This window comes from Xenopus laevis, chromosome 5L (assembly GCF_017654675.1).
Source record: "Xenopus laevis strain J_2021 chromosome 5L, Xenopus_laevis_v10.1, whole genome shotgun sequence".
NCBI classification, from domain to species: Eukaryota; Metazoa; Chordata; class Amphibia; order Anura; family Pipidae; genus Xenopus; species Xenopus laevis.
Genome location: NC_054379.1, coordinates 22,373,431 through 22,385,570, shown reverse-complemented (window position 1 = coordinate 22,385,570; position 12,140 = coordinate 22,373,431). Strand labels below are relative to the sequence as shown.

At 38.5% G+C, this 12,140-nt stretch overlaps 1 protein-coding gene across 1 annotated transcript in view; it reads left to right on the top strand.

The window, feature by feature from the left end:
- The window catches only part of LOC108716517 (MAM domain-containing glycosylphosphatidylinositol anchor protein 1), a 195,216-nt gene that overhangs the window by 132,752 nt on the left and 50,324 nt on the right, over window positions 1–12,140 (top strand). The gene's annotated exons all lie outside the window — the stretch shown is intronic.

Here is a 12,140-nt window from a genome sequence, read left to right as displayed (position 1 = left end):
CCCAGGTCCCAAGCATTCTGGATAACAGGTCCCGTACTTGTATAAAACAATAATGTCATACAAAGAATTCTATGGAGAAGGAGCTTTGCATAAGACTCATGGGTCTCTAGCTGCACTGCCTTGCTTTAAAGGAGAAGGAAACCCCCTGGGCGCAAAACCCCTCCCCCCTCCCCTGTGTTTCCCCCCCTCCCTCCTCCCCCTGGCCTACCTGTCCCCCTGGGCAAATGCCCCTAACTTGTTACTCACCCCTCTGCGCAGGTCCTGTCCACGGAGTTCACAGTCGCCGTCTTCTCCCACGCACGTCTTCTCTCTGCTTTGACCGGCGTCTTCTGGCGCATGCGCAGTAGGAACATTTACCGGTACGGCTCTAATGTGCATGCGCCGAATGTCACAAAGTGAAATCGGAAAACTTCGTGACATTCGACGCATGCGCATTAGAGCCGTACCGGTAAATGTTCCTACTGCGCATGCGCCAGAAGACGCCGGTCTAAGCAGAGAGAAGACGCGCGTGGGAGAAGACGGCGACTGTGAACTCCGTGGACAGGACCTGCGCAGAGGGGTGAGTAACAAGTTAGGGGCATTTGCCCAGGGGGACAGGTAGGCCAGGGGGGAGGAGGGAGGGGGGGCAACACAGGGGAGGGGTTTTGCGCCCAGGGGGTTTCCTTCTTTTTAAATGAATGAGTTGGTTGCACCTGTATGTGTTTTAGCAGTAATAGTAATGCACTAACATTCTGGTGGTATTAAAATCTGCTCCTTTATAAATGTTCCTGTGTGTGTAATTCATTATGTTTATGATTTTTACACCGGGATTCTTTACCTATTGGTTAGGACTAAAAATGGGTCAGTGTGCTGCTTAAAATGAAACATTATATTTGTAACATTTTTATGAGCTAAGGGGGTCCAGCCTGAAGGCCAGTTAGGGGGAGATTTGGGGTGAGTGTTTATTTGTGCCCTGGGTACCCCTGGAACTATAGCAGGGTGATTGTTACCCAATGTTTCTATATATCTGTAACTTTATTATGAGCTAAGGGGCTGAGCATGAAGGCCAGTTAGGGTGAAATTTGGGGTGAGTGCTTATTTGTGTGCTGGGTACCCCTGGAACTGTAGCAGGGTGACTGTTACCCCAATGTTTCTATATATCTATAACCCTATTAGGAGCTAAGGGGGCCCAGCCTGAAGGCCAGTTAGGGTGAGATTTGGGGTGAGTGCTTATTTGTACCCTGGGTACCCCTGGAACTATAACTGGGTGACTGTTACCCCAATGTTTTTTTATATCTGTAACCTTGTTATGAGCAAAGGGGGCCCAGCCTGAAGGCCAGTTAGGGTGAGATTTGGGGTGAGTGTTTATTTGTGCCCTGAATACCCCTGGGACTGTAACAGGATAACTGTTACCCCAATTTCTACATATATCTATAATCATGTTGTGCACTAAGGGGGCTCTGATCCAAAGTTGGATCAAAACTAAATTGGAAAAGTCTAACAGCTACTGGATTAAATATTAATTTATAGCAAACTTGCCCTTTAAGCAATGTATTATAATACGTTCACATTGCCAGATCTGCCATATGTATCAGGTACAGTACAGAATCATCTGCCTTCTGTAGCCCGGTTGCCCCAAGTAGCTGTTCTGTGGCACCTGCACCGTGTCCAATCTCCTGTGCTTGTTGCAGCAGCTCCCTGGGAATTGATCGCTCCGCTGTAGATGCCAATATATATGCTGTCAGCCTAATAGTGCTGTCAGGTAACGAGGCTTGTTTTCCCTCTGCTGCTCAGCTCTGCGGCAAAGTACAGCTGACAGTTTAATAGGGACTGGTTAATAAGATACTTCATTATTCTCCATGGGTTTTTCCAGATATTTTAGTTTGCGAGCTAAGCAGAGAAAGGTGATGTTGGGGAAGGAGAGGCGGGGGGAGAGTCTAGTGAATTGATTGAAGCCAAATGCTGAGTTCTGTTGTCTTTTTAACTGTCTTGAGCAAAATAAGGAGGCAAAGAAAGAGTCATCTCCTGGGATTCTGGATTCTGAGGTGGGGAACATTACAGCTTTCTCACTCCCAGACTGAAGTTCTGAGGGAGATGGCGCCCTCTTGCCTTTACAACCAACACACATTTATAGGGGTCTGTGACTGACAGCGACACTCAGTAGGAGCATGGTTTTATAGCCGTCTGCTCATAAATGTCTCTATAACCAGCAGATTAGATTGTATAAGGTCAGGCAGCTCAGCCAAATGACAAGGCAGTAAGCGGGCACACCATCCAGTGAATTTACAGCAGGTGCCTGGAAGGAGAGCTGAGCAGTCTCACCGAGATTTTATCTGCTGTCTCTTGGATGCTTATAAAATATGGAGCCTGATGGCTTCTGTGAGATTTGTAGCCTTGCGTAATGGAGAGAGATCAAGCTATTAATTCCCACCTTACTTCATGCTCAAGGGAACCCTGTGTCGATGCCCATCTGGTTGCCCATTGCTCAATTTCTTTAGACCAAACTATGGGCCAGATTCAATTCAGGGAGAAAAGGGTTTATCACATTAAAAGTCATGAACGAGATTCAATTTGAGGTGCAATTCAATTCAGAAAAACGTATGTCATGGTTTATCATGTGAAAACTCTATTAACTCTAACTGCAACTGAATTCGGAGAAAAGTTTCTCCTCTAATTGAATCTCGTCCATAACTTTTCACGTGACAAACCAAGAGATAATTTTTTCTCACTGAATTGAATCTGGCCCATGTCTTATCTTACCTTCTGCCTATGGAGGGCCCTGTGTCTTTCCCTAGAATTCTTCCTCTATTGGGTTCTGTGTTTCTAGAAATACCAACCCATCAGGACTGCCCATTCCCTAAATGCCTATGATCTGACTATTTTTGTCCCATCTTAGTTTATGCTAAGGGGAGCTCTAGTCTTCTATTGGGATATATATTTCAGCAGGTAATGGCCTATCTGTTCTTCCCTTTAAATCTGACCATTAAAGGGAACCCGTCACCCAAAAACATAATTCCAAATCCTATTTTATCAGTTAGTCAAGCAAAATGAACTTTAATTACACTGTAAACATTATTTGAATCTTGTTTCCATCAGTCTGGGAATTCATAATTATAGCAAGCAGGCAGGAGCCATTTTGTGGACACTGTTATTAAGACAAGCCTTGTATTATCTCAGAATGTTGTTTGTGCACCAGAATGGGGGACCTGATGCCCATCCCCAGGCTACACAGTTAAACAGTGAAGAGAACAGGAGGACTGTGGGGAGAGCAGTGACATCTAGGAAGTGCTGAATGGAAAGTGAAAGTAATTGCTTGCCCCGCCTCAGGCATAGAGGAGGGGCAGGCAATATTTGATTGACAGCTGAGATTTTAAAATGCATTTACAACCGCTATGAATGCTTAAATACAAAAAAATATTTGGGTTTCATGTTTAATTTGAAAAGGACTTTTATTGTACAGCTTTTATGTCTGTATGACAGGTCCACTTTAATGTCCCATCTTACTTTATGCTCAGGGCAACTTTGTGTCTACCGCCAGTTTGGGGTTCTATGGGGTATATTTATCAAAGAGTGAAGTTAATAGTGAAGTTCCGCCACTAGAGTGAAATTCCGCCACTCTCCATTCACTTCTATGGGATTTTTATAAGCGTATTTATCAAAGGGGGAACTTTCACTTTCACCCATTGATAAATACGCCTTTCAAAATCCCATAGAAATGAATTGAGAGCTGCGGAATTTCACTCTAGTGGCCGAACTTCACTCTTTGATAAATTTACCCCTAAGTTTTAATAGTTCAGGCCCATCTGTGCTGCCCATTCCCTAACTGCCTGAGAGGAGAGAATAATTATTATACTACTTCATGCCTTTATAAGTGCCAGCCTTGCTTCACTCAGACGGTTCTGTTACCATTTAACCTATCAGCAGAAGAAAAGAGCTTTAATTTACTTTCAGTTCCATATGGATCCCAGCCTTTTCCTGTACTTGGTTCCCATTGTCCAAGTTCAGGCTTTTTACCCTACTGGGCTCTGGTTTACTAATAATCTGGGTTGGTCCATTTGCATTTATCATCATGTGTATCCCAAGATTTCTTCAAATTCTATTAATTTACCCAAATGATTGGATAGACCACCCCCCCCAATAAATATACCGGAGTCTGCCTCTTAAAAGAGAATTCAACCCCCCCAACTAGTAAAAACTATTAAAAACCTCTACATAGTTAGCGATGGTGGCTAATTTTCTCGTTTCACCATTGAAATTAAACGGACTCCCGTTGACTTTAATGGCACCAATTGTCGCCAGTATAAATTGACACACGCACATTTTTGCCCCATTTCACGAATTTCGTAGCGAAACGGGACAAATTGGCCCATCACTATAATAGTCCCTACTCCCCCCTGCACAGGTGTTAACACCTGTAAGTTCCCCTAACCCTGTAATTACCCCTTGTTGCAGAGTCAGCGCAGCGGGGCTCGCGGGCGCTGTCTTCCGGCGCTTCGGTAATCTTTGGGTCTTCTTCCTTCCCTTCGGCAATTTTTATCACTTTCGGTGCATGCACAGGCGCAATTATCATGAACCGGAAGACTGCACCAACTGTGCATGCGCCGATACGACAATTACTTTCCGAAGAATAGCAAAGAATAAAAGATGGCGCCCATGAGCTCTGCTGCGCTTACTGTGTAATGAGGGGTGATTACAGGATTAGGGCATTTACACCTGTGTGGGGGAGGGGGGCAGGGAGGGGGGACTATGTAAGGTAGGGGTTTTTATTAGTTGGGGGGTTGAATTCTCCTTTCTACTGTTTCATCTTTTGGACAATATTGATAAGAAAAGGCTTCTCTCATAATTAATTTCCAGCTTTTTCCATCAAGCCAGATGCAATTCAATGCAAAAAAAATGTATCTCACACATGAAAACTCTGTTGAAGTCTATGAGAAAAACTGGAACTGATTTAGGATAAAAGTTTTTTTCTTCTCAACTTGAATCTCGTCCATAAAATTTCTTGTAATAAACCATGAAATAACATAAATTCATTGGTATGATTTGGCCCTATGAGAAAAAAAAATACCAAATAAAATACAAAGGTTTATATAAAAAGCTGTTTCCAATTTCAGTATCTGCTGAACTCATTGTCAGATAATTCTGATTTGCCATAAAAAAAAAGAACATTCGATTTGAATTATTTTGTATTTAGACAGTTAATAAATAGGGTTCTGGATATCGATATAAAACGGAGCAGGAACACATCCATACCAACTGAAAAGGCTTACAAAGAAAATTCCATAAATGTACCCCATATATAACGAAGCCCAGAGTGGCTCTTAGTAAGCAAAGCAAATGGCTTTAAATGAATGTTACAATGAACAGGGAGGCCAGACACCTCTGAAAAGGGCAAATAATGTATGTGGAAGTCTCTCAAGAGCATAATGGAGGCAGGAGGCTTGAGAACGTTTTTATCGATCTCCTGAGATGAATTTCAGAGCGATGGAAGCACCATATAGAAAACACAAGGAGATAAAACACCAGAGAGCCCTGTGTACCTAATACTGTATCCTATTGAAGTCATTACTTTCTCATTTATTTGGTGCCTTTGCATTGCTTGAATGCATAAAGGTGAAAAGAGCAAAGCAGAGCGAGGCTTAATGAGAGATTTATATGTATTCACTACAAAGGCCTCTTTCATTAAGGGACCAGTCACAACTCAGAATGAAAGTCCTTGGTTTGAATTGACATATGTAAATGTGTCCTATTGTTTCCCACACTGTACACAATCCAATATCAAGACGTATCTTTAATGTTTCTTGTAATAAACAAACATCCACTGGTTCAGTGTCCGCTACTTTGTTTTCTAAGGAGCATTACAGATTAGATATTATAGATGCATTGAAAGCCTCGATCCCCCAATTCCTGAGTGCTGACTCTAACCAAATATTAATGTGTCGGACAATATCAAATGACGTTAGATCCCTAATAAAATATTAAATAATTAGGCCATAGTGATGGGTGAATAAATTTGGCAGGCGCAAATTCGCTGCAAATTTCTGCATTTTGCCATCAGCGAATAAATTTGTGAAACTGCGGGAAAAATTCGCCGGCGAAAAATCCCCCGCGTCAAACAAATTTGGGCACGCTTCAGAATAGTCACATATATAAAACTGACGTGTGTCAAATTTATTCAGACGCCCATTGACTTTAATGCATTTCGACAAAGTAGGCGCCCGTATAAAAATTGACGCGGGCGTCAAAATTGACGGGCATCATAACTGACGCTCGTCAAAATAATTTTGACACCCATTGACTACAATGCGTTTCACAGATTTTCAGCCGCTTTGTGAATTTCGCAATAAATTCGCGAATATTATTAGTGAAACGGGACAAATTCGTCCATCGCTATTAGGCTATAATTAGACCTAATAGGTTAAAGGGAAAGATATGGTTGCATAAAATTATAACTGATTCTATAAATGATACAAAAATGCATAATTCTCCTTAATTCCATATAGGTATTTTTATGTTACTGCCTATTTAAAGGAGAACTAAACCCTAAAAAATGAATATGGCTAAAAATGCCATATTTTATATACTGAACTTATTGCACCAGTCTAAAGTTTCAGCTTGTCAATAGCAGCAACGATCCAGGACTTCAAACTTGTCACAGGGGGTCACCATCTTGGAAAGTGTCTGTGACACTCACATGCTCAGTGGGCTCTGAGCAGCTGTTGAGAAGCTAAGCTTAGGGCTCGTCACTAATTATCCAGCAGAAAATGAGGTTTGTCTGTAATATAAGCTGATGCTACAGGGCTGATTATTAAATTCTGATGCTAATTGCACTGGTTTCTGTGCTGCCATGTAGTAATTATCTGTATTAATTACTAATCAGCCTTATATTGTGACATTTCTATTTTATGTGTACAGTATATTGTGAGTGGGTCCCTAAGCTCAGTAAGTGACAGCAGCACAGAGCATGTGCAGTGAATCAGCAGAAAAGAAGATGGGGAGATACTGGGGCATCTTTGGAGACACAGATCTTTACTGCTAAAGGGCTATGGTTGCATTGGGCTGGTAAAGAAGCACAAAACATCATGTACAACATTTCTAGCTACTTCTTTAGCTTTTCTTGTCCTTTAATGGTCGTTTTCTAATTATTTGCCTTTAAAGGAGAAGGAAAGCTACCGAGGCAGTTTATTGCCAATAGTGCAAGCTAGAACACTGTATTTATTCGGTAGAATGTTTTACAATACCTAGAGCTCTAGACACTGTCTCTGTTTGTTTAGGATAGCAGCTGCCATATTAGCTTGGTGTGACATCACTTCCAACCTGAGCCTCTCCCTGCTCACTCATAGCTGTGGGCTCAGATTACAGCAGGGAGGGTAGGAGGGAGGAAGGAGAAGGGAGGAGGCGAGGGAGAGAGGAACAAACTGAGCATGCTCAAGCCCAAGTCCTGGAGGTTTAAGCTGAAAACAGTAAGTCTGATACAGAAGCCCATGAGTACACAATAGAAGGAAAGAAATGATGTGTTTCTTTTGACAGAGGACTCAGCAGCATTACTTCTTTTCTTCTCCTTTAAAGTTGTAATTATTGGATATAAGGTACAGGAATATATATTTTTTATAAGGCAAAAAAAGTATTCATATTTTATCTTTTATTAATATATTAAAGTGATGAATTCAATATTGAAATTAATTATAATAATAATAATTGTATTAATTAAACAATGAATTAGTATATACATTTGTAATATTAATTGTAGCAGTCTCAGATACATGAAATTAGGACTGCCCAGTTTATATTCCCTACTGTTTGCTGATGTGATCAGATAGTTCTCTCTTTAGAACCTGCCGCCAGCCCCTTTTCTCTTCGCTAAAATCCCATTTATGAGCCTGCCGTCTCAATCAGTTTGTTAGAAAAAAAAAAAGTTGTGTTCTTTAGAAAAAAACCAATTAGAAACTGAAATGAAATCCCTAATGAGAACAAATTTTCAAATTTTGTAATTGCGTTCACAGCCGGAGAAGGTGTTATCATTAATGGCAGTGTTTGTAAATATAATTGTAAATTCCCGTTTCAGATGACTTGAAATGTGAAGGTGAAATCTTTCATTAACTGTAGATTAAAATCATAATTAGAATATACTTTTCCATAAGGTGAAAGCGAGCTATCAAGTTCCTTCAAAAACCTTCTCCAAGTCTGACATTATATCCTTTGGCAGTCATGGCTAATTGGCTGTACTGCTTTGCATGGCAGGCTTGAATTAAAAAAAAACAGAAATACTTCAGATAATAAATTATTTGAACCTTTGACGCAAGAAATACCGATAATTAAAAAAAATGCTGTGTAACCTGTCAAAAGTCCTCTAAACTTTCTACCAGCTGAACCTTCATTTAACTTGAAAGCAACTTGAAGGTATCATAACAAATGATTTTAGTTTGTCCAGAACTAAAAAGCATTGTTGTAGAACAAAAAAAGAAAATATGTGAAAACAATTATAAGGTGCAAGTTTTCGAATGAAAAAAATTTGATTTTCGAATGTAAAAAAAAAACGATTTTTGAGCTATTTTTTGTGTATTTCGACTAGGGAATAGTCCAAATTCGAATTTGAAAAAATTAGAAATTTATCATGTACTGTCTCTTTAAAAATTCGACTTTGACCATTCGCCATCTAAAACTTACCGAATTGCTGTTTTAGCCTATGGGGGACCTCCTACAACCTATTTGGAGTCAATTGGTGGACTTTGAAAAATCAGAGTTTTTTTTGGTAAAAACTTTGAATCGAATTCGATTGAATGAGCTATTCCTTAGATTCGTACTATTTGAATTCAGCCGAATACGGACCTATTCGATCAAAAACAGACCTATTCATCCCAAAAAACTTTTGTCTTAATTTCAGTTTGAATTTGAATTTTGAAGTTTTTTCAATTCGAAATTCAACTCTTGAAGTACAGTATGCCTCTAAAAGTTTAAATGAAAACTGAACTGGATTTCAACATTTGTTTAGTTTTTCCATAAAAAGTGGAATAATTAACAATAATGAACAATATTGAAATGGATGGAAATTGTATAAAGTTAGTGAACACTTCATACTTTCTAAGAATATTCAAGACAAGCTTGAAGAGTTCCGTGACATCTGCTTTTAGCCAAAAGTTTACAAAATAAACCACATTTTAAGTCCCTGCTATGAAGTCATGGGTTTAAAATTTTCATTAAGGGGGTTATTTATCAAAGTCTGAATTAATTTCAATATTTTCTGCTACAAACTCCAATCAAATCCGCTTGGGTTTTTTACACTTATTTATTTATGCATTTATTTATTATTATTCATTTTCCCAAAAATTGGCTTTGCGGGTAAAAATCAGATTTTCACGTTTTTTTCAGATTTTTCATCCGATTTTCAAATTTTTTTTCGGATTTTCACCCAAAAACTCAGGGTTCTTGTTTTTTTTTTGCTCGATAACTTTGGGTTATTGCACGAAACCCAGCGCACATCAAAAAATCATTGGAACTTCTCAAATTGACTTATATGCAACTTCGACAGGTCTGAGATGCCGGATTTTCTGATTCAGACTTTTCCATCCTCGGGGTTTAATAAATTTACGAAAAAAAATGTAAAAGTCTGATTTTATAAAAAAAAAAAATCACAAATTTGGCGTGATTTTTGCATTCGGATTTTAGTAAATAACCTAAATGTCTACCCAAATTCTTTTACATTGATTGGAAAAATTCTAATTAATTGAAATGCATCAAAAATGAAGTCTCTTTGGTTGATCGGTATTGTTTTAAAGCACGAAAACTTCCATGAGATTTTCCCTTTGCTGTTAACAAAATATAAAAAATATTTCCAGCCCCTCCCCCCGTATGAAATAATGGGTTTAACTGAATCAGGTGTAAAAGTCTGTTTAAATTCTTGACCGGAATAATTCAAAGTGATTGAAATGCAGCAAAAATTATTATTATATAAAATAATTTCTGGTTGAATGGCATTTCTAATAATAGTCCGTATAGGTAAACGGAAATATTTAGCCAAAAATTGTGATTTTCATATTTTAATAAATAGCCCACTGTCTCTGATATAATGAAACATCTCCTGGAAAGTAACATATGCACTTGCAGAACAAAATAAAATAGTACAATTAAGGGGCAAATTTAAATTTCGAATTTCCAGGTGATGGGAATATTTCTAAACTCCCATCAACTCGAAATTCGAATAAAAAATGTATTATAACCGAAATGTATTAAAAAAAATTAAAATTTTTAACTTTGGGTAAATAGGCTGTATTTGATAGTTCGATTCGAATTCGGAACGTATTTGATCGAATTTGAATCAAAGTATTTTTCAAAGTCCACCAAATGACTCCAAATAGGTTCTAGGAGGTACCCCATAGGCTAAAAACAGCAAATTCAGCAGGTTTTAGATGGCAAACAGTCAAAGTCAAATTTTTAAAGAGACAGTACATGATACATTTTGATATTCTAATTTTCGGATTTTATTCAAAATTTAATTTGGACTATTCTCTAATCAAAGTACACTAAAATTACCTTGAAATTCAAATTTAAAAATTAGAATTTTCACTTCGACCCTTGATTAATCTGTCCCTTAAATTATCTTAAAATTCGAATTTGAAAATTAGATTTTTCAATTCGACCATGATAAATCTGCCCCTAAATGTATAAAATAAAGCAATACTACAAAATAAAATTCTGTAGGCCCAAACTGCTTTTTTATTTGAAATCTGAGGTCAATTAACTGTTATTGACTCTTGAGGGGATCTGTAATCTGTCATGGTCGGGGCAGGCAGGGTAAAAGTGGAGTCAGACAGACAAGGTTCAACCCAGGAAATCAATCAGGAGGGATTCGGATACAGAAGAGTAGGTTACCAGGCAGGGTCAGGATTTTTGAAGTCAGGATAATCAGTAGCAGGCATGGGTCCAAAATCAGATCACAGAATACAGAAGCTTAGAAAGCACTGTATCCAGGAACACACAATGAGGAAACCTATAACTGGCAGTGATAAATTGTGTATTGGCACTTTAAATACTTTAAACTTTCGCGCCAACACGCCAGCACGCATGCGCCTATAAAAACAGAAGAGGCGTGACGTGCGCCCTAGTTCGTCGTCCCCGCTGCACCACTGGACCACCAGGGAGGTAAGTTGTTACAGAAAGTTTGCCTTTACTGTTGATAGACTAGATCTGGCCAGGGACCACATTTGTTTGGTTTTGAGTTTATCCAGTTCTTACTGGGATTTGAGAGAATTTTTTTTTTAAATTTTCTCTTATTGAGGACTGCAGCCCTCTTTCCCATAAATCTCATCCAAATGACCTGTCTTCATATTTTTCAAGATCAAACGAACGAAAGCTCCTCTGGGTTATGGCCTTTTATGTATTAAAAGAAATACCAGCTGTGAATCAATAGGATCGTTCTTTCATTTGGTGCTTATTCATTTATTCATCCAATAGGATTGTTTCTTTCATCTGTTGCTTATTCATTCATCCATCCATTTCCCCAACATTGTTTATCATGGTTTGATGAACATGCCCTTAAATTTTCATACTCACATTGATACTCCTCTCCTTTTTGTTAGACTGAAATCCCAGACCTGAACATCTAAATTATCAAGAGACCAATCACTATTGTTGCTTTACAGGCTGGAATAACAAAACAGAACAAAATTAGCCAATTTTGTGCTCCATATTCCAACACCTACATAAATCAATACAATCAAATTTATATTTCAAATTGCTGGGGGATGACACATGGAATGTCTTGGAAAATTTAATGAGAATGACACACGATGTATGAAACTGTGATCATACCTAAAAGGTCAGGAGATTTTCTATCTAGGAAGAGGTGGATCTGGCTCAATAATGGACAACTAAGCCTAAACTTGATCACACAGTTTTTAAATGGAACTGTTTTGCTAAAAATTAGCTGGAATACATTGAAGTCTATGGGTGACATTTTTTTTTGACGTGCAACAAATTTATTTTTTGATGTGCAATAATTTTTTTCACCCATTGGTGTCTATGGGCATCATTTTCACTGCAAAACTTGGCGAAAAATTTTGCTAATGACTAGCAGCTACATTTTAAAAAGTTCACATTTTTTAATTCCAAAGAACTTTTATGATTTGTTCACCAATGATGGGCTGAAGTTAATAATCAATATAACC